The sequence below is a fragment of the Condylura cristata genome, unplaced genomic scaffold, assembly GCF_000260355.1.
Source record: "Condylura cristata isolate star-nosed mole 26May11 unplaced genomic scaffold, ConCri1.0 scaffold00022, whole genome shotgun sequence".
Taxonomy (NCBI): Eukaryota; Metazoa; Chordata; class Mammalia; order Eulipotyphla; family Talpidae; genus Condylura; species Condylura cristata.
In genome coordinates this window covers 11,243,424-11,267,978 of record NW_004567123.1, presented here as the reverse complement: position 1 = coordinate 11,267,978, position 24,555 = coordinate 11,243,424, and the positions used below count along the sequence as shown (strand labels likewise).

The 24,555-nt window shown below is 37.5% G+C and overlaps 1 long non-coding RNA gene across 1 annotated transcript in view; it reads right to left on the bottom strand.

Annotated features, from left to right (window-relative positions):
- The window catches only part of LOC105853954, a 310,503-nt gene that overhangs the window by 174,198 nt on the left and 111,750 nt on the right, over positions 1-24,555 (bottom strand). The window contains exon 2 of the long non-coding RNA XR_001145691.1: positions 13,245-13,317. This is a non-coding gene — a long non-coding RNA (uncharacterized LOC105853954). The remainder of the gene's footprint in view (positions 1-13,244; positions 13,318-24,555) is intronic.

Below are 24,555 nucleotides of genomic sequence, written 5' to 3'. Positions count from 1 at the left end.
TTGTTCACCCCTTCCCTAACATTCTCCAGAGTGTCTAATTTTATTGACTCAGAGGTTGTCTATCTTCATACTTTCCACATGCCTCTTCACTTTAACCAACTGATTTTAATTGTCCTTTATCTTCACAGATCAAGTCAATTTATCTCTCCCTCCTTCCTCTCTCTCACACATCAGATTATAAAGTCCTGTTTTTGGCTTACCCAAGTGAGGTAACTCTTCATGACAATCCCATTTGTTTCTACCTGTGCTACCAACATTTTATCAGTCATCTTGTAGAGTTACCAATGGGAGAGAGCAGAGAGCTGGAGCACCACTCAAGGAACTTAACTGCCTATGCTAGATCCCTGCCTCATTGTGTGGTCCTCTCTCTTTGAGTGTGGGAGGATTGTGATTGCTTCTCATTAGTATCACAAGGATGGAGGGATTTACATTATTTCATGTGTGATTTCATTATATAGGGTGTTTAACTGATCTTGCTAGTAGACTCTCCCTTCCTTTCTGGCTTTAAAGGAGCAAGTTGCTATGTTATAAGTTGTCTTATGGAAAGAGCTAAATAGCAGGGGTTGAGAGCAGCATCTGACCTCAGAAGGCCAGGAAGAAACTAAGGTTTCCAGTTTGGCAGGCTGCAAGGAACTAACTACTGCCAATAAACACATGAAGTTGCAAGAGTATCTTTTCTCTATTGAGCTGACACTTTGATTGTACTTTCAGATTCTGATCCAGAGTCCCCAGCTAAGCTGAGTCCAGACTTGTGATCTTCAGAAAGTGAGATAAAAAAATGTATGTTGTTTTAAGCCAATGCATTTGCCTAATTTGTTATGCAGCAATAAATAATGCAGTCTTCACCTAGAAGTTCTTGCATCACTCTTACATTTCACTGGCTAGCACTAGTCACAGGCCCAACCATTTGCAGAGGGATTAGGAAGCACATTTCTTGTGGCCGAGAAAAAGATAATTACATAGTGGAGGGGACTGGTTATTTCTATGCCAGTCTTAATTCCTAGAAATGGTTACTAAGTAATAAAAGGTGTCCATTTTCATTTACTATTGACATTAAAGTTATCTAACTTTAATGTTATCAGTCTTCACAAAATAGAATATAAAGTCTACGTAACAACATACAGCCTTTCTATTATCCTTTATCAATTATGGCACTTAATTGGAAAGAACACACAATAAATAGCATGATTTCATTACACAGACGACTATAACCTGCATGGAAAACTTGAAACATAATGAAGCCTCTCAATCATGGGGCACAGCTGAGGTGATTTGACAGGATCATTGTGCAGAGATAAACATCTTTGTTTTCATATGAAAAACAGATGAGAAAAGGGCTATGAGTCATGAACTAATCATTACATTTTCATTTTTTCATAGCTATGGTGGTGACGGCTATCAGTTTGCAATTCAGAGGTTCTTTCTACTTTTGGAAAGTGTCTGAAGAGACAGATCAGATATTTGGTGGGTTTGAGGCTGGTGCTGCCAGGATGATGAGGAATGTGATTAGATAAACTTCGACTGCACTTTAACATTCATGTTCTTCATGTGAGATAGAGAATGAATAGAAAGTCAATAATAACAGCTAAATTTTAACTTTCCAAGTCAGAGTTGCGCAGATAGGGAGGCAAAGAAAAGAACAATTTCATTCCTCGCTAATCTAAAAATCAAATAGTGCAATTCTCTAGTCTCAGAAATTTGGCAGTCTGGTTTCTTCTGAACAAAGATTTATTAGCAGTAGGTCTTTTGCTATGGAGACCTCATTATGCTCATAAAACATTCCATTGTGGTTTCTCAAATGAGATACGGGCTGTTTCTTATAAGAAATTGGCATTATCTAAAGAAATGAAGAAATCACAGAAATGTGTTGACATCAGCACTTCTAAGAACATGGGAAATGTCATAATAGACTCAAAGCAGTAGGCCTTTCAGCTGAAAATTCTGCACTGCAGTAGAGCATCAAGCTCTACATCACTGAGTACACATCAAAAAGGACTTGTAGAAAACATCTACATTATGCCCTTGTTTTTCATTACTGGTTTATTTTCTCATGATTTAACTAAATACTTGTCGCAGCTGAATAAAAATTATTCCAACTTAACATGCTACACTCAGGTTGGTGAAAGATCTATTTACACCCAAAACTTCAAATAATACAATCCACTATTTCTAATATGGATTTCATATAATAAATTAATCAGGAAACTGAAGTGAACTGAGGCAATAGGAACTGAACGCTTAGATTTTAATCATAAACAAGTAGTAAAGGTAAAGATGCCACAATATCATACGCTCACCACACTCAACCTTTGCTTTTTTGCATTTCTGGTGTCCTTAGGAGAAAATCATAAAGAGAGCAGCAAACGGTATCTTCAGGAAGGTTTGTTAAATTTCATTTTTTGTACATATCTGCAATCCACCTACAGTTGTGACAACTGTGGTAGGTAATTCTTCCATGACATTAGGGTGTCCCCTTTGCTGTAACAAGCAACTAGTTTTGAACTCTTTATTCCACTCAAGAATAAACTCTTTATTCCACTTTATTCCACTTGTCCTTGTGCCAACATGACATGGTTTTAATATTTATGGTCATAGTCTTGATGTCTAGCAGTATAAATCCTTCAGCCTAGTTTCTCTTATTGAAAATCACCATGGGTATTTTTGATCCTTTGTATTTTGTAGTCAATGAATTACTTACCCTCCAACCTTCTCCCCCGTGTAGTAGGATTATCCATCTACATGCTTGCCATGGTTTGTGGATGGCACAGTCTATTTCCTTGACTTTGAGTTTGGCTACTTGACTTGATTTTGTTTGTAGGATGCTGGCAGAAATGAGAGGAGTAAAGGCATCAGACATGCATGCTTCATCAGCGTCTTTCTTTTGTGCTCCTGACATTGTCACAAAAAGAGCAGAACCAGAGTAGCTGACACCTTCTATCCAGGGCTTCAAATGAATCAAAGCACATGGAGCAAAGCTGCCCCAGCTCACTTGCAAACCTGAGTCTAAAGCAGATTTCATCCCATTTAACCTGAAATCCCAATAATGTTGTTAAGGGGAAGGATGTCCTAAAGGAGCTCTGCAGTCTTATGGACCCCACCCCCTACTCCAGCTTTGTGGACTCTACCCCCTACTCCAGTGATTGGAAACTACATCTCCCAGCAGTACCAGGGAGAGAACTGCAAGGACCCAAGGGCAGAGCTAGCAGGAATTCTGGGACATTGGGGGATAAATAGGGCTTGATTGCATCTCTCTCTCTCTCTCTCTAGGTAAACCACTCTCTGGACTTTGTGATTCGGTGTTTTCAGTCAGGCCTGCTGGTAAGGTATTCTAGTTACTTTGTATCCCACTCTCTATTCCTTTCTCCTTTTGTAAATAAACCTGTTATTGACCCTTTCATGGGTGCCTGTGGTATAACTGAATTTTGAGCGGGTAGGTGAGGCCACACAGACAGGCGGTCCAGAATCTGGGCTATCCAGTATCAGTTTGAGAGTAAAAGAAATCATGATCATTTAAAAAAAAAAAAAAAAACATGTTTAATCTTGATCATATTCTTTGATAGTTTTATTTTAAAAGTGCTATATTTATAGAAAGCTTTTAAGTTAGAAACACTTAAAATTTTTATATATCCAGTTTTCTCCAGTTATTAATATTTTATACTAGATGGTAGACACATAAATCAATCACACTAAACTGGAAGTATCTCCTACCTAAAACAAAGAGATACAATTTATAATTAATACTTGTTTGCTTTTTACTCCAGTTTTATTTAGTTTCTCTCCTTAATCCATCTTTACCTCTATGGCATTAGTAATATAAAGTTTTAAGTTAAAATGATTTAAGATTTACCCAAAATTCACAAACCTAGGAATCTGATTTCTGCTATGGTTAATAGTTCACAATAGCATGGTAAATTTGTTACAACCCATGAGCCAATAATGATACATTTTTAGTTAAAGTTCATATGTTCTTCAGCCCCTCATCCAGTTTCCTAAAGTCTTATTTCTTTTTCAGGATCTCATCCAAGATACCACATACCATTTTGACTTCATCTTTCTTTAAGTTACTTTGGCCGTGATAATTTCATAGATTACCCCTGTTTTTGGTGACTGTGACAATTTTTGAGGAATACTGTTAAGGTATTGAGATGTATTACTGAGGTAGGACATTTCTCATCAGAATTTGTGTGATTTGTTAAAACTCATTATTATACTGGGGTTATGAGTTTGGAGGATGAAAACTACTGAAGTGATTTCTCAACATACTGTATCAAAGGTATACACAATCATGATGTTTCACTGTAGATGTCAGCTTAATAACACGTCTGATGCAAGCTTGTCAGGCATCTCCACTGTAACTTTCCTTTTAACATTTTACTGGTGGTGACAGCTTTTTATTACTAATCAAAGTGAGAAATTCTATTTTTTCACAATATATATTTTATTTTTAAAAGATTTATTTACTGGCCCTCCCTGGTGGCACAGCGGGTTAAAGCACAGCACTAAGAAGCTAAAGCCACTTCTGCATGAGTTCAATTCCCACCTGCCCCGGAGGTGACCACATGGCGTGGCAGACCTCTCCTGACCCGCCCGCTGCTCCCCTCAGTAGTGTACTTCGTCGATCTGCCTGTTCTGCTCCCCACTCTGTCTCTGGTGAAGCCTCTCACCCTCCACATCTCTGGCCTGTACCCCAGTTCTGTATGAATAAATAAATAAATCTTTAAAAAAAAAGATTTATTTACTTATTTATGCATACAGAACTGGGGTACAGGCCAGAGGTGCAGAGGCAGTGAGAGGATTAACCAGAAACAGAGTAATGTACAGAACAGGCAGATCAACAAAGTACACTGCAGAGGGGAGCAGCGGGCAAGACAGGAGAGATCTGCATCCTAACCCATTGGGCCACCAGAGAGGGCCTCTGTTGTAGTTTTCTATAGCTCTTTTTTATTGAGGTAACATTAGTTTACAACACTGTATATGATTTAGAGGAATAGACTCACACTTCTTGAAATGTATGTCACCACGCCACACCTACCACCAGAGCTCCCATGTTCACCTAACATAGCCTACTGGACACCCTCCATTCTTGTCCACCACCCTAGTCTCCTGTTTCCTGTTATAGTTGCAATTCTATAGTTGTATTTTTAAGGTTTGTTTTTGGTTTAGATTTTTCTACTCCCTTATCAGGTTTCTTTATATTCCACATTGAGTAGAGATCACCTGAGTGTTTCACCTGACTTCCTTAGTCTAGCATAGTCCACTCCAGTTCCATCTATGTTGCTGTAAGTGGCAAGATTTCATTTCATTTTAGACTGAGTATCTTCTCTAACCACTCATCTGTTACTGCACATTTAGATTGTTCCCATAACTTGGTATTATGCTGTAATGGACAGGAGTGCATACAGTCTGCAAATTAGTGTTTTTGCTTTATTTGGATATATACCAAGGAGTGCAATTTGCTGGGGCATATGACATATCTAATTTTAGTATTTTGAGAAATTTCCATAGTATTATTCATAAGGGTTGGACCAGTCTACATTCTCATCAATGCAAAGAGGTTTCATTTTGCTCCATACTTGTCAACACTTTCTCTTTCTAGGTTTTTGATATGGGCTTTCCTCAGGAGTGTGGAGTTGTATTTCATTGTGGTTTTGATTTGCATTTCCCCAATGATAAGTGATAAGAAATTTGCCTTGTGCCTGTTGGCCATCTGTATGCCTTGTTGGAGAAGAGTCTATTTTCTTCTGCCCCTATTTTGATTGGGTTCTTCTTCTTCTTCTTCTTCTTCTTCTTCTTCTTCTTCTTCTTCTTCTTCTTTTTTTGAGTTGTATGAATTCTTATAGATTTTTTAGCCCCTTATGACATGCAAATATTTTGTTCCCCTTGATAGGTCACTTGTTTCTTTTACTCATTTTAATGATATTTTCTTTCCCTGGGTAGAAATATTTCAATTTTGTAGTCACATTTACTTATTTTTTCTTTTGTTTCCTACATATTTTATGGTTTTGGATATTACATCCAAGTCTTTAGCTCATCCTGAGTTAAGTTTTTGTGTCTGGTATAAGAGAATGGCCTAATTTAATTGATTTGTATGTAGATATCCAGTTTTCCTAACACCAATTGTTGAAGATACTATCCTTGTAAAGTTATTCCTTAATCCCCTTACCATTTTATACTCTTGGCAAAGAAATTACTATGCATAGCTCATATGTGAGGAATAGAGAGTTATATGTCTCCTCTAAGACCAGAGGATCTACATAAATTATTTGCATTCTTCAGCACAAATTTGTCTAAGTGCCTGACTTAAATTATTAAATAATTGATTTATGTCAGAGTGGCCTCATGGATATTTATTTTATATTTTGGCTTTTATTATCTATTGCAATTAACAGCTTGTTCCAATTTTGGCCATGGGGAGCTCTATCTCTGTTAGCTTTTATGTTCCACTGACATTTCCTCATAAAATTTGGTTTTTGTTTTGTTTTTCTTTTAGTATTCCCTAACTTTATTGCACTGCAAAATACATAATGTATTGTATTCATTGCCACTGTAATGCATTGCTTTTAGGACTACTTAACTTGGCCTTATGTTAAATTCATCATTACTGCATATTAAGGTCATCTCCCACTCTAACCCAGTTCTACATGAATCCACTGAGATTTCTTCCCTTGCTCATCGGTGAACTTGAAGTTCAACAGTGAAAAGCCTGGCTCCTACTATCTGCCATTCAGTTACTGAATTTTTCAGTTCTAGTACATATGTATAAATGGTTGTTTCTCAATTGAGAATAGTATTCAAAGAATAAAAATCACTAATTTTAAAGGGAAAATATCCTCCTGTGTTTACTGCAGCTCTATTTACCATAACACATATATAGAAACAACCTAAGTACCCAAAAATATATGAGTGGATAAAGAAAATGTGGCATATATACAAATGGAATACTACTCAGTGATCAAAAAGATAAAACCCTTGAGATTTTCAGCAATATGGAGAGAGCTGAAAAGGATTATGCAAAGTAAAATAAACCAGAAAAAGAAAGTTAAACATCAGATGATGTCACCTATATGTATAATATAGAGAAAAGAAACAAAGGGTCAAACAAAGTTTAAAACCAACCATTGGAAGCTTTGTAGAGATCTAAGGCATCTAGCGTGGAAGAATCAAAGAGCACAATGGACTTACATGGAGGACAATGGGTGCTTTGGAAGAGCTACAGTGAATACACCTGAGTGGGGGAACCCTAAGAAACCCTATCTTCCAAAACACTAGCAAGGATATAAGACAATGGTATGTCTATGTATAATATATATGTGTGTGTGTATTGATATAAATATTAATAAATTAATATATATTAATAAATTATATTACTAGAATACACACACACACACACACACACACACATATATATATATACTTAATATTCACATATTCTTACCAGTTTATAACTCTAGTAGTTTCTGCTCTAGGTAATCTACCTATGACTCTCTAGAGGTAGTTGTGCCTCTCAATTTCAGGGTGATAGTTTTCCTTGAAGTATCAGTTATTTGATGGGTCCAAGACACCTGGTTTTCAGTTTATCCAACTCTACATGAAAAAGCTATAACAGTGCTTACATTCCTGCCTGAATTTCAGGATAATTTCATATTTAGCAATAGTATAAAATAACTGGTGGGCACATTTTCATAAAAATTTGGAGGCATCATGACAAGTTACACACAAAGAACTTTGATTTTTCACTCAGTACAGAGTCTTTGGAAGAAAATGGACATTTTTTTGGTTTGTTTTCCCCTCCAAAATGAACATTTTTATTATTTTTAAGCTATACTTTATTTATGCATACAAAAACTGGAGTACAGGCTAGATGTGTGGGGGATGGGAGGATTCACCAGAGATAAAGTGGGGAGCAGAATAGGCAGATCTACTGAAATACACTATAGAGGGGAGCAGCAGGCAAGACAGGAGAGGTCTGCTGTGCCATGTGGGTTAGCTCCCTGATCAGAGATCAAACTCATGTTGAAGTGGCTGGTGATAGATTGATAATTCTGTGACTTAACCCCTTGTGCCATGAGGGAGGCCCCAAAATGGACATTTTTAGATGTTATTTATCCCAATTAAACCTATGGATATAGTGCATCCAATTTATTCCTTCAATTATGTACTGTAGTTTGCTAGGTAAAAGTTCTGCACACATCTTGTTTGACTTACTATAGCTATTTGATTTTTTTTATGTTATATAAATAAACACTAAAGTTTTTTTCTTTTTTGGGGGGGTGGTGCATAGAAATTTTTTTTTCTCATTTTTGGGGGTTATGAAATATTTTGGAAATAAAACATACAGGCTAAATATACAACTTGACAAATTTTCACAATTAGCAGGTCAGCAACATATACCCCATACCACCATTTAGTCACTAAATCCAATCAAAAATAACCATTTTTGTGATTTTAACATCATAGATTATTTTTTCATTGTGTTTATGCTTTTTCTTAATAGAAACTATACTGTATGTTTATTTTGTTTCTAGATTTTTTCTTTTTTTTCTTACCATTATGCTTTTGCTATTCTACCCTACTGTTAGTATACTTAATTCATGGAGCTGTGTAGCCTTACATTATTCATTTCTGTGAATATACCACAATTCACAAATTCAATTTCATCATGATACATTATTTTTCAAGTATTATTTCTTTATCTATTTTATATCACTGTTCAATTTTGTGCAATATTTGATTTCTCCTCTTACATGTAGTCTTCATAAAATTTCTACTACCAAATCACTCGTGAACTATCACCAGTCTCTTGTGTCTCACCCCAGATTTAGCCTCTCTCACTCCCCTGATGAATGTCTCTAACTTTTAGTTACCTGACATTTTTTGCCTTTTTCCCCCTCATCCCTTATTTTATTCCCTTTTATTCTTTCTCTAAATGAAACCATCGATATTTTTTTCCTTTTGACTTATTTCACTGAGCATAACCCCTCCAAGCTCTATCCATGTTGCAGCAAATGGCATGAGTTTATCTTTTTGATTACGGAATAATATTCCATTGTGTGTGTGTGTGTGTGTGTGTGTGTATACACGCCCATCTTCTTGATCCACTCACATGATATATTATTCTAATTATATGTCACTAATGTTTATTTTAGCAAGTCTGGAGTTAACCCATTTTAATGCCTTCCCACTGAATAACATAAAAACATTATTTTAATTATCTACCCTGCTTCCCATACACCACCAATATTTCCTTTTTTCTTTTGTGCAATGGATTAATTTGTGTTTCCACTGGCTCGTTATCTAGTACCATGTTTCTTAAAGAAAATTTCTCTGTGATAAAATTTATGAGTTGATCCACATGTAAAAAGGTATTACTCCCCCCGCCATTAGAATTAAAATTACTAGCTTTCCTTTCTTCCTATGTTATAGTATATAAATATATTCCTTACTTGAGCTTTATAAAAATGCACAATTATTTAAAATGAATAACCTGTACTTCTTTATTTTTGTTTGAAGTAAATGCCACAGAGGATTAACACTATTGGCTTTGCCATCAATTCCTGTTCCAGGGTTATTGGTCAGTTTCCTCAAGCTACAAAACCTTACCACTACTCCATCAAAGGGTGCATGGATTTTATAAAGAGGCAGTTGGATTCCAGAATAAATCTATTTGTACTACATGTTATACTATGTATACTTGCTCTACCACCTTCTACCCAAGGGGAGAGAACATTTTAAGAGCCCTGTCAAGCTTCAGGTGTGCAAAGGCTCCTGCTAACAGCAGGGCAGTCTTTATAGCATTTCCTCAAGACTGCTTCAGATCATTTTTCAGTGTGTAAAACTGGATTTTCATTAATAGCACTAATGACATGCTAATGGGGACAGGGCAGCCTAACCAGTGCCAGAAGCAAAGCAAGTGAGGCTGAAAACAGGCCAGCCTGAACTGCTGTAAGATGAAATACTACAGGGTGTTGATACATTGCATTTCTTTTCAAGTACCTGGCAGGCCAGGGCCCAGTTGTTAAATGGGTTGCCTTTGAGGCCACGCAGGAATAGATCCAGTTACAGTTTTTCATGCAAGGACAAAACAGGGAGACAGAAAGAGACCAGGGTTCAGACATTAGCAAGCTGCAGCTGTTTTTCATGGCAGGAGGTTCTGAAGACTTATGAGCTGACACATTACCCTGGACATTACTATGCATTGACCTTTCTGCTCCTTCTTCTCCCTGGAGTGTGTTCAAGGCTACTGTTTGACACAGGGCCACTGAGCACCATATCAAGGCAGCAAACCCATCGCAACACATCACTTTAAAACACACACAATCTGCTCTAGTGGGAAATGTAGAGGAGCAAATCTGGGCTTCTGGTTTTTCCTCCAGGGGCTCAGGTAGTCGGTTGTTTCTGATTCTTAAAAGAGCTCTTCATAGTAGGTCAGCACAGTTTTTAAACAAATGGTTTGGGAGTAGAGGAAGCCAAAGGAGACTGATGGGAAGAGGCTGCTTTGACTTTCTTTTCATCATATAATTCATCACTAAAGGAAAACATTTTCTTTGCATCATTCCCACCTAGCTTTGATCTTTTTTTTTAGTGCAATGCTGGAAGAAATGATGGTTTTCAATGTCCTCTTGTGAATTTGTAATATTTATAAACAACTGTCAGGTTAATTTTCAAAGAGTATAGTTAATCACAGAATGTGGCTCCAAACTCAACTCAATGAGTTTTGCTGGCAAAACTCACTTTTTCTCCCCTTCCTAAAACAAAATTAAGTCAGAAACCTGGGAAAAGTCTACTTATTCTCAGCCCTAGTTAATACCCTTAATTAAAGTAAAAAAAAAATTTGCAATTACACTGAATAAATTTTTCCAGTATCACATAGGAGTTGGGATGGGCCCAGAAAAGAAACTATCCAATACTTTCCTTCTGCCTCATATTTTCTCTGTCAGATGGCCACTGGGTTCTTTGTACTAGTGCACTGATCTAAAGAGGTTTTGAGTATTTTTGTTAAATCTGGTGGAATTAGGTTGAACTATTGAGGGAATTGATACCTCTTAAAAAGTGAGGATAAGCTAATTGAAGAAACAAAAACATGCATTTGTAATTATTGAGGGGGAAGAAAGAGCTTCAACTCTACCCTGCTTGCCTTTGAGTTGAGAAGATCAGAAAAGATGGTATGAATGGTAACACTTTGTGAAGTATGATAGATAATGTGCATTTATTTTACAGCAAACTACATTTTTAATCAGATATTTATACACTGAACAGCTTTAACTTTGAATCAAATGGTTAGCCTTTCTGTAAGTGACATTCTGAACTTAAAATGAGCAAGAGAGTATAGATTTGTCTACTACACTACATTAGTTAGCTGATGCCACAAAATTGCGGCATAACAACCAAAAATTCTCAGCAGCATTCATTTATTTCTCAAGCATCTGTGTAGCTCACTTGATATAAGCAGGAATTACTCATATACCTACAGTCTAGCTGACTTGTACATATATTTCTAAGTCAGCCTGTTTCATGTAATATTAATATTTTTAATTTTCTTTTCTCTTTGTATTTTCCAACTCTCCTGTGATAAATATGCATCACATCTATTGTTTTAACATCTTAAAAACTTGTAAGCCTTCAAAAATTTATAGTGTATAATCTAACAGTCTGAAACTCTCAGAAAATATGGTCACCACAGTGGGTGACTTTGCCATGGATTTCAGAGGAATCACCTCTGAATATAGAACTCCACGCTCTGATCTTTCCCTTATTGCTATAAATAGATATTCCTTTATTTACAAGATAAATTGTTTTAAACTCACTCTCTGGTCACAGAAGAATATCGCCACATGTTTATATGGTAGAACAATTAGTTCAAGCCGAGATTTACCCATTATTTAGATTTTGATAGATGACAGATTAATCTACAAATAAATCAATACATAAATAAAGTTACTTTAGACCTTTGTAAAATGTTAGTGGGTCTATAATAGGATCATACAGATCCCAAAATAATGGAAGTCATTTAAAAATATTGTTCAATTGGCTATCCCTTTCAATTGACTCTATCTGTATATAAGTAACTAACACTTTAAAATTAATAACATTTAATATCTGCAGTGATTATTTTTGTCATTCAGCACTGAAGTTAATAAAAATTCAGTTTGGCTTTACATTGGAGACCAATACATTCTTGGATCATTTCCCTAAGACTAAGCTCCTTTTGGGCTATAAACTTTGGAACTTTAATAAGTGACATTTAGTTCTGGAAATGTACAGATGGATGAGAGTAGATGTGGTGCAGAAGGGAGCTGCAGTTGGGCTCTTGATTTTCTTTGAACCAAGATGGTTCCAACATCAGTTCATGGATGCCTCCAAGTTCAGTGTTCTTTGTTTAGAGACTTTGTTTCTGCTTCTCAGTGTCCAATCTTGACACCATCTCAGGTCACTCTTAGCTGGGGGCCAACTTCTTTCTTCCTTCAAGCTTGCTCTTTTTAACATTGTTTTCTTGAATAACATAGGCCCTCTCTAGTCACCAACTCTCAGAATATAGTGCTTAAAGGAAATGTGACCTTCTAGCCAAATTCCACCACACATTTCCCATTAAATGCCCTTTAAGTGTACATGACATTCCACTGATCTTCAGGAAACTCTGCTTGAATATCTACTTCCTTTCAAGAAGTCTAGTTTTTCTAACTACTGGATTTCAGGATTTTTGAAAATTCCTATCTATATGTTTTTTCTTCTCCAACTCAGAAATTCTAATATATACCCTTCCCCCAAAATGGAATGCTACCTATGCTGACTTAAAAATTCACTGTTCTAATCCAATTCTCTACTTTCACAAATTGAAAAAATACCCAAAAGTAATTTGCCCAAAGTTAACCACTATTTGTAAAAAATCACAGTATTGGAACCTGATGTTATATTACCAAATTGAATTTCTGAAACAGAACTCAAAATCCTCCCTCAGGTACTGTTAGAGCAAATGATTTACTTGAAGAAGTGAAATTAACTTAGTTATCACACAATTATCTTCTCTATTCCTCATCTGCCCAATTATAGAAGCAGTCCTTCCATTACATGAATGCATGTAAATATTTCTTAAATATTAGAATTATAAATATGAATTAGGCTAAGTCCTTCATTCAAAAAGTTACAAAGAGAAAGATATGCAAAGATCAAAGTTTACCATCCCGTCATACAAAATTAACAAAAGCAGACCCCAAGGTGTTATAGGAGAACAGGAAAATGTAACTTACTTCAGTAAAAGAGGCTTGAAAAATACAGCTTGTTATGTGATGATGAATGACTTTTCATGTGTTGGAATAACACCTATGGAAAAGAGTATGGAAGTTTCTCAAAATATGAAAAATAGATATACCTTATGATCCAGCAATTCTACTCCTAGTATCTACATAATTCAAAACATTAATTAAAAAGCATATATGTACCTATGTTCATTGCAGCACTATTTATAATACCCAAGCTAAGGAAACAATCTAAGTGCCCAAAGATAGATGTGGCATATATACACAATGGAAAACAACTCAGCTGTAAAAAATAAATAAATAAACTTTTTCCATTTGTGACAAAATGGATGAAATTGGAGAAGATCATATTAATGAAATAAGTCAGACGGAGAAAGACAAATACTAGATGACATCAACAATATATGGAATATAGAAAAACAAATCACCAGATAAACCAATAGCAAAGCAATCGCAAATCCTAGAAATCTGACTGTAGAATTGAATTAGGATGAGGAGCTAAAACGGGGGAGAAACATAATTGAGGGGACATGATGGACTATGGTAGAGAACTATGGGTGCCTTGTTGGTCAATATGGTAACAGATACCTGAAAAGTGAAATATTATACCTCTAAATCATATACAGTGCTTTAAACCAATGCTACATACACATGCCCATGCACACACACACAATGGTGCTTAGATTATATGACTGATTCATGAAGAACACAATTTTTTGTTTCTAGCTCAATTTTTCATGTTGCCATTGATATGGCATATCTATACACAATGGAAAAAAAATATTTTCCTTCAACATTTCATTCCTAATCACTCAAAAACTACTATCATATCAAGACCACACAATAGTGACTACAAAAGTCAAACTAATCCCTGTAATGGGTGCCCAAACTTGGATGACAGTAACTGAAAATGCAATCCACTAGTGTCTGGAAGACATTAAGATCAATACCTATTTAGTAAATACCACTTGTGTTTTGGGATAATTCCTAGAAATATAAATATAATCCCTTAAGGAGTTATTTGAAAAAAAAATATTTCCCAACCTCTATTAATTTGTTTTTATATCATTACAAAGAAAGTAGGACCATTTCTTTATTTCTCTGCATTTCTAATTTCTAAACACTGGTAGAGAGAGCAGTTAGAGCAGTGAATTAATAATTCTAGCTCATTTTCATTTCCTGTCTGTCTTCCTATCCTTAAATTGAAGGAATTTGAAGTAACTAATCATAAAGATTCTTAGCAACTCCAATGTCCTATAATGTTCTTTAACCCAAATTCTACAGGGTCAGAGAACATTTTACTGTCAATCATCTGGTAAAATATCAGGGAGCTATCCTGTCAGGAAAACAGTATGCTTTCGCTCTTACCATTTTTCCAAATCAGTCCACAGTAACCAAAATTATAAAGTGATTATAAAACAACTCATTAAACCAAATATTTATTTGTACTGAAGATCAATACAAACACCGACGTTATCATATAGTAAATGCATAGTAAAATATTCATTATAAGATGAAGAATGTAGCATCAGTGTAATCTAAGTCCTTTCTGAACGCAGCTCAAAACTTATGAAGGATATTTCCCATCAAGCCCAATCTACCAATAAGGAGAGTGAAAGGTTGTAGCTCAGGACTCAGCTCACACATTTCCCTATCTAAGAAAATGTTTTCCCATTGCCTCCACAATGTCTCTCATCACTAATCAAAATAATATATCAAATAAAAACTGCAATCCATACAATCAATTATAATATCTTTTCGATACAAACATGTCATGTCATGTCAATGACCTTCATAGTAATGGATGAAGAAATGAAAGTTGGTATCCATCACCTTCCGGGCAGCAACCTTGGGAGCAGTGCAGGGCAGAGGAAAAACAATTCAAAGTCCAAGGAGAGAGAGAGAGACCCAGAGGGGCTCTCATATCTGGAGATATAATAGCACCTTCCCCCATGGCAAGTCTCACATTTATTTGGGGGTCAGATTCAAGGAAGGTGGGCAAGTCTGTGGAGGAATGTGTGTGGGGATGTGGATTGGGGAGGCAAAACAGTCTGGCAACAAGCTAAGGGGAGGAAGGAATAGGAGCTGAGCTGTTGCCTGGGGAGTCCATTGTTGCTGCTGATCAAAACATCCCTGTTTACACTTAAATGCCTGTCAAGGTGGTCTAGCCAGTTTTGCTAATCTGATTATAATGTATACCTGCTGTATTCAGCAGATATCCTCATCCCAAGATTTTTGTCCTGGTGAGAGAGTCCCTGACTGACTCTAGAGAAACTTCGGGCACCAAGACAACATCCCAAGAACAAGAGGGACTGGGGAATTCACAGGTATCCATTGAAATGGAAAATGTGACCATTGTCCATGATACAGCCTCTAAGAGAACCACCTATGAATCTTGTCTCCAGGTACCCATCTTTCTATAATCCCCCTTTAATGAGGGGTGGATTTCTTAACTCATGGGTCACTGGAAGTAACATGATGGAGTCTAAGAGTAGGTTATGAAGAGACTGTGGGTTATGTCCCCTCATATCCTGTTCATTCTCCCTCCCTTACATCCCTTTCCTCTTCACCCCCAAACCCTTTCTGTCTTAGCATCCTTTCCTGGGGGAAAGAAAGCTGTCCTTTTGTGAGTGTCCTTATGTTGAAGCCAACATGTCAAGGAGTTGCTAACTTCAACAATAATTACCAAGAACATCTGGCCTGCCAATAGCCCTGTGAGTGATTTTGAAAGCAGATCCTCGCCAAGTTGAGGCTGGAACTGACAGCAGCCCCAAAGAACACCTGCCTTGCAGAGAGATTGAGTGAAAGGCACTAGGCTTAGCTGTCTAGAATTTCTGTACCAGAGAAATGATGATAATAAACATGATTTTAAGTTGCTCACAGGGGGGTAATTTGATATGCAGCAACAGATAACTAAATGTCTGCAAAATCAGCAGTTTAACCATCTAGCTTTAAACATCTAGCCTCAAGGGAGGCTTAGTCTTCTAATCTAAGAGGAACTCTCACTTCATGCTCTCTTATTTGCCTTCTTCTTTTCAGTGACAGTGGAGTATCATGAATGGTTCACGACCGCCCAGTATATCCCTCCCATCGGAACACCTTGGTACCAGAAGGGAGCAAGGCAGCCCATGTCAGCTATGGTAACAGAAACACCATCTGAAGTATTTTTTTGTTTCCTCAAACCCATGTTCAATTTCAGAAAGCCTCTGAAATTTCATTTTGGCACATTTACCCTACTGCTTCTTTAATCAAATAATTGCATTTTCTGACCCTTTGCCCTGAGGTGTGCCACCATGTGCCAGCTGTCCAGCTTGTTTCTCTGGAGCCAGTACCCACTTAATAACTTCAACATTTGTTCCATTCCTTTAGTTTCTTGTCAGCATTACAAAATTCAAGAAATACCACTTTCTTTGTAGAAACTATATGAAAGGAAATCTATAACATGATTTTTCAGAACTTCAATGCCACTAACAGCCAGAAAAGGCAAATTCTACAAGCTCAGAGTATAGGCATAAAAGGACAGAAAATTGGGGTCTGGAAGAAGGTAAAAAAACAATGGAGCATTTTGTCACTATTACAAGTAGAGTCTGAACTATCTAAACAGTTGAAACTCCTGCACATGGGTTTGTACGACAATGTCCAATTGAAGGAATGGAGGGGGTGGCTGAGCAGGGCTGGACTGGCCCGGGCGGGCACCCGCCCCCCCCCCACCCCCCCGGAGTGCAGGATGGGTTGAAGAGGGACAATATGCATTTGGGATTGATTGGATGATGGGAGTGGTGTGGCCCAGGCTGATTGGATCTGGAGCACCAGAAAATGAGACATCTATTCCTGGGAACCTGTCACTGGGTGGTTGAACTGTGACCCAGGCTGTGATGTCTGTTAATCCTTGAATCCATTTGCTAAAGTTGAATCTGCGCGGGCTCTGACGTATGTAACGGCCAACAAGGCCAATATATTCCCTGACTTTCCTTTGGATGGGGTCTTTCCTGAACCTGCGTGTCCGGCAGGGAACGGCTTGACCCTGGCTAGCCAGCCCAATAAATTCTACTTTGCAAATTGCATTCTTGTGTGACGCTCTGTCTTTCGCGGTAATCGAGTTCTCGGACCCTAACACAATTAGCCATTACACTCACTGATGAACATTTATCCAAATCTGCTCTCCCGGTGTGGACAGGCATCTCCAGGAAAAGCTTTCCAGGGAGGAGTTCACGTCTGACAAGAAAATCCCTGAATTTGGACTTGGAACAACAGGGGAGCACATACCGCCTGCTGCACTGACGATGTGAATTCAATTATAAAGATGACTGATGGGGTGGGAGGGAAGGAGGGGGCAGGATTATTTTGCCCACTCATCTAATTTACCTAATCTGTCTGAGCTGATGTTGTTTCAAACTGTTTTTTACAGTCCATGTAGTTTGAATAAAATCATGTTTTCCATGTTCTTCAATTGACTCTGGCCAAAACAACTGAGAAAATAAAGCCCTGGCAGGGTGAAATTATGGCAGCAAGAGATGGGGCATTGCTACTGCTGCAGTGACCTGAGCATAATTAAAATTACAGTTCCTAGGAAGCGGAATTTAACTTTACACATCAGCTCACACATGACTAGTGAATGCAGCTTTCCCAATACACAGGTTTGTCCGATGATAAGACACTGTTTTCAAAGAAAATTTAGAACTCAGCAAAGTAAAAATATATTTGATGCTTCTAATATCATCTCTGAAATAAGAACAGACTCATTGAAACTTTCCAGCTTCATCCCAGAATCCTGATGATAAACTATAAGAAAGCTGATCATTCACTACTGTCTATTCTGCCCTCAGTTTGAGGTGTGGTGATGGAAGGAATGCATGACTTGAGGTAAGCCCATATGGCCAGACTAGACTGGGTGACCTGAGTGAGTTAGGTAGAAAAAGAAACAAGTCAGATCACAGGAATATTGTTGAGTCTGTTTTTCTTTTGACAGTCATGCTTTCTTACTATCAGTGCGTATTACAGGCTTCTTGGCAGGGTGGCATTTTTAGTTCTCTCCAAAATAAGATTCGTTTCTCACTAATTAAAGAGTTAGCTTAATATAACAGAGTGATGAACTATGAATTTGGAGAAGTGAGGATTGTGTCTCAAGTTTGCTCCTCCCTGTCTTGGTTTCTGAATGTCAAAATTGTGACATAAAAGATGGGAATCTTAACTGTGTCTCCGTGTGTCTCTAAGGGTTGCTGTGAAAAGTCACATACAAAGTGCTTGGAAAGTTATTCAATTGCGTGATTGTATTAGTATTGTTGTTTGAAAAAAAAAAAAAAAGATAGTTTCCCATAATGTGAGGTACAGATACAACTTTATCAAAAGGTTAGGTGGGATATGAAAAAGTAACAATGGGGCCAGGGTTGATAGAATTTCCAATTCCTATCTATTTCAGAGATTTCTGGTTATTTCTCTTGTCACAAGAAAGTGAGATTTATACCCAGACAAATCCATTTCATCTCAGGGGCTGAGAAAGTCTTGCAACATCGCATTGTCATATGTATGCTAGATCTCTTTCTTGATGTCTAATAAAAACCCTCAGTAATGCTGCTCATTCCACAGTAAGTACTGGGTTTAAAAACCTATTGTCCCGGATGAGGTAATGCAATGACTTAAAGTCACCAGAAGTCAGCAATGACTGATTTCTACTGCTTGTCTCAGAGGAGTATAGGTGGTGAATGGGAAATGGAGAGGACAATGGGGACCTGGACAGACAGCCACACTGGAAGAGGGAGGACTCTTTTGGGTTGACAGTTAATGTGTCTATTTTATCCTAAAATGTCATGTTTTAGTAAAAGTAAAGCTGGATACCAAATAATTTCCTAATATGCTTATTTCAAGGTCAATGACAGCAAAGAAGGCATCATTCAAATGCATCATGCAAAATGTTTTGTAAAACAAGTTGGATCCAAAAGTTTATAACCATGAGTAAAAATACTGAAAAACCATAAAAACAAGCATTAAATTCAGCAGGCTAATATTCAGCCATTAAGAACACTTTTTTTTTTTTTTTTTCATTTACTTGGCTTAGCAGTTAAGAGTCCACATTCCAAGAGGTTAAGAGAGTGAGAATATCTACTCTTGTAAATGTAGTCCAACTGGATTCTAATGTGAAGGATGCACCATCTGCTCTTGCCCTGCATGGGGTCTCAGAAATTCACTCTAGTGGAAAGGGCACTGGAGATAACCCCCTCCACCCCCCCCCCACACACACACACACACACTAGAGGCAGGAACTTAGAGGCAGGCTTGCAGCTGACTTTTTTGCTGTCTAATTCTACTCGATGGAAAATTTTGAGTGAAGATATGAACAAAGGCAATGGGTTGAGCTAATCCCTTTCTACCTGTGAAAGCACATCTGTGCCTGTCAATTTGGGGTGGTTGCCCAGGCTGCAGCTGTGGGGATACAGCCTTGGAAGGATTAGATCTGAGTTGCCAGGCAAGCCAGATAATTCCCACTTTAATAGCTTAAGGCCCAGGAATCACATTTCCTATTGGACAAAAAGTTCTGCAGGGCATAATCAAACCTATACTTTCCCAGGAGAACTTGGTTTCTCTGTCTACCAGCCCACGTCCTTGGAAGTTACAAGCTTTTGCTTTTGGTTTGTGAGTGTGATGAAACACTCTCCCAGCACAGATTATTACAGAGAACGAGGCTCATATCTTTTTCTTTTTTTAAAGATTTATTTATTTATGCATACAGAATTGGGGTACAGGCCAGAGGTGCAGGGGCAGTGAGAGGACTCACCAGAGACAGAGTGGGGAGCAGAACAGGCAGATGGATGAAGTACACTGCTGAGGGGAGCAGCAGGCAAAACAGGAGAGGACTCCTGTGCCATGTGGATCAACTCTGGGGCCACGGGATTGAACCTGCACTGAAACGGGGGCAGCCAACTTGCAGTGCTGCATCTTAACCCATTGCACCACCAGGGAGGGCCAAGGCTCATCTTTCAATTCCTCCTGCCACTCCCTCTGAAACAAGCTTGGTTTTATAGGGCGTCAGGACTTACTTCCTGGCTGTGACTTCAAAGCATAGAGGATGCTTGCTTTAGAGCTCCAAAGTCGACAAGTCTATAATTATTATTATTTTTATAAAATAAGGGCATGTCAGTCACATGTTTATAAACATCCTGTGACAGCAAACTCACTGGTGTAGTTTATGCTGCAGCGCAAGGCTATGTGTGTAGCACAGGTAGCAGCATTTTGACACCAGACTCTGAGCCCAAGTGAGACTATGCAATCCAATCCTACAGAGGAACATGCTCTTGGAGCACCAGAATTTCTTCGCTTTTGGAAGGAGGGGGTTTGCTTAGTAGGGATGGTCCTTGGCAGCATGACGGCCATGTTGATACATCGTGAGAAAATGCAGAGCGAAGGTGGGATGGAGTGGACAGGGAAAGCTGCAAGGAGCTGGTAAGACAGCCAAGCATCACTGTTAGTGAAACCGAGGGCTCAGGTGTCCATCAGCCCTTCAGGCTAGCAGGTAGCAGCATGCAATTCAAGGGTGATATGCCTGCAGGTCTGAACCCCAGAATGTGCTCAGTGCATTTCTTAAAGGTAAGTGAAATGGCAATTTTTTCCTTCATTTTCTGTTTTCTTCATAGGTTAGACAAACATGTAAGTATAAAATGACAGGGTAAATAAAATTAATAAGACAAAGTAGTGAAGAAAGATAAAATTAAAAAAAAAAGTTCAATGGGTTGTTTGGTTTATATTCCTTAGAAGTATGGCTTAAATCAGGGTGTCTGGCACACACAATGTCTTATGGCAGGACCCCACGAGAAGGGAGTGAAAGTGGGGTGGGGAGATGATGGTAAGTGGATGCTCATTTGAACTTAGATGAAGCTCTGCAGCATAAAGGGATCAGTTCGCTCTGTTCCAGGGTCTTAGCTCACCAGAGGTGGGGCACAGAGGTGGGGCACAGGGTCATCCCCCCCTCCTCCCCCCCCCCACGCTGGCAGTCCCTGCTGAGAGCAGTTCCTCTCTGTCTCTGTCTCTCTGTCTCTCTCTCCCTCACTATCATACAACACACACACATTCCATAAACAGGAATTCATTCAGCTCAGACTATCTCAGCACTATGAAGCAAGATAAATAGATTCATGTGCTTTTCTTTGTCTTTAAATTTTTATTTTTAACAAAGGTAATATTTGGGTACTACCACAAGATATTACCACCATCATGTACCCACAGCTCTCCCATATTCCAACACCACAGCTTCTCTACCCACACTCCGACCACCACTAGCAAAACTAATATTTTCAGTAAGTACATTCAGCACGGAGGGTAAGAGTATTACTGAGTGAATCGAAGCACTGGCTTGTTTAGCAGTTATTTAAAAGTGGTATATTTAAAGGAAAAGAACACTCCTTAGAGTTCATCTATTTTGGAAGTACTTTTGGAATAGAAAGAAACGTGAAATCACAAGGAAAAAGGAGAATGACTTATGCAAAACCCTTTTAAAAAAGAAATTGATGAAACCTGCAAGCTTTCCCACAATCTTTGCCGGAGTAAATTTGGGGTTTACAACTTGTTACAGATAAAATTCTGAAATCTGAATAAAACCAGTCCACCTAATGCTTTCTTTTTTCACTTAAAATAAAGTTTTATTTTCATATAAATCTCATATTCTTGGTACAATACATTTCTCAGCTTTAGTAACCCAAAAGAAAAGGATCTCTCTGTGTGTGAATTGATGACAGGTTCTTTGCCTACTTATATTTATCCTGATGGATTGAGGAGAACCAGTTGGAAGTCAGTCTTACATTTGAGGGTATATTTCAAGTCACCATTTTTAGAAATGAAAATAAAAAGCCAGAAAGTCAGACATAACATTGTAAACTACATCTATTGTTACTATTTTGAGCAACTCATGCATTTCTTCATAGAGTGGCATTTCTTCATAGAGTGAACCAGTCTACACGTCCATGAGCAGGCTAGGAGGATTCCTTTTTCTCCATACCCGGATCAATACTTGATGTTTCTGGACATTTTCGTATAGGCCATTCTCATGAATGTGAAATGTTATCTCATTGTGGTTTTGATTTCATTTTCCCAGAAGACAAGCAATCGTGGGCATTTTTTCATATGCCTTTTGGCCATCTCTATGTCTTCTTTGGAGAAATATCTATGTGGTTACTCGGCCCTTTTTTTTTATTATTATTTGTTTGTTTGGGTTATTTTTTGTTGAGTTGTATATGCTTTTTCCATATTTTGGGTAAAACTCCCTTAAGGAATATATAATATACACATATTTTCTTCCATTTGGTAGGGTATCTTTTCATTTTAATGATTCTTTCACTATGCAGAAACTTCTTCATTTGTTATGGCTTATTATGGCTTTTGTTTCACTTGTGCTTGAAAAGGAGTTCCCCAGAGACATCACTGAAGCCAATGTCTGAAGTGTATTGTCTATTTTTTGTTCAATTTATGTTTTTGTTTGTTTTCATGTTTACATTTAAGTCTTTAGTGCATTTTGAGTTATTTTTTTGTGTATTATGTTACATAGTGGTCTGGTCTTATTTTTAGCCTGTGGTTGTTCAGTTTTCCCAACATTATTTGTTGAAGACATTTTCCTCTCCCCATTTTACATGACTGACTCCTCTGTATTAAATTACCTGTCATTATATAAATGTGGATTTATTCTAGAATCTGATTCTATTACATTGTTCTGGGTGTCTACTTTTATCCCAATACTATATGGTTTTAATTACTATTGCTTTGCAATATCGTTTGCAGTCTAGGAGTGGGATATTCCATTCTTCTTTTTGTCATATAGCCTGACTTTTGTTCAAGAAAGTAAATGTTCATTGTGTGAAATACAATTTAATTTAGCAGTATTTTTAACAAGCAACACATAGGCCTAAATTGTCCTTTATAAACTCTGTTAGAAGTCAAAGGGGGAAAACAGCTAGATAAAGAAAATGAAAGAGAAAGAGCAATTATTGACTTCTAACTTTTACCTCGAAAGACACCTTTATTATTTTGAAAATCCTCCTATCAAGTCTTTTACATTAATTTTTTTCTTTTCCTTACTCTAAAAATATAAATTGCAATTTGACCTTATAGTTGAAATGACATGATGTGACAAAATTCCATTCAAAAATCAAAGAAATCTCTTCAACTATATCACAAATGAGTATGTGATTAACTTTTAAGGTTTTTTGTCTGTTAGTTAAAATGATGAAAAGGGGCCTCCCTGACAGTGCAGTGGTTAAAGTCAACATAATCAAGCTATGGGCAGCCACTGAGGCATGAGGAGCTAACTCATATTTAGCAGACCTCTCTTATTTTGCCCCTGCTCCCCTCAGCAGTATATATCAGTCAGTCCACCTGTTTTGCTCTCCACTCTGTCTCTGATGAATTCTCTTACCCCACACCACCCACACACACTCTGACCTACACCCCAGTTCTTGATTGCATAAATAAATGTCTTCAAAAAAATAATGAAAAACTTTTAAAAATCATTTTCTGTCTTAAGGGTCTCAAGAGTACATGCCAAAGGACTACCAGGAAAAATGTGTGTGAATAACCAAATGCAAAGTATTTGAATATTAAAATTGTATTTATTTACACTGAGTGCATATGCCCATGGTTGCAGAATGGAAAAGTATGTAGTTGAAATGGAAGAGTCCTGCAAGACAGCAAATAATATGGGTGGAAAGAGAAACTGGAGATCAAGGGGAATGTACATTTCATAAATATTTCTAGCACTACTGATAGCTCCAGTTGTCTACCTTATTATAGCAATAACATACTCCAGGTATACATGAACTTTAATCTTGGTAATTTGTTTCAGAAATTTTTTAACTCACTTTCTAATGCATTAGTTAAGATTCCAACATAAGGGTTAAATTATAAAACAATTTGTAACTAAATGTCTGAAGTAATGAAAGTTACCTAATTCATGAGCCTACCACTTTCTAAAGATGTTAATGATGCTAAATATCTAAAGCAGCATCTTGCAAAGTATGTTATGGAAATCTGATTCACTCTATTGCGCTCTCAAAATCTACATGATTTCTTAAGATGTTTGACTTTATATAAAAAAAAACAGAAAAAGGGACTGGGTTCTTTGGTTACATGTCCTCTAGAAGCACTGGATTTGTCTTTAATATGTTTCCATGTTGCATGACTTCCTCAAGATTTTATTACCATGGATGCACAGTGGCCTAATATGAGTGCTTCTCCTACCTATTTGCACAGAAAATTGTTACAGGAGCCTTCCTCCAGACATATGTGCCACAGACCAGACTTCTGGAAACACAGACCTAGAATT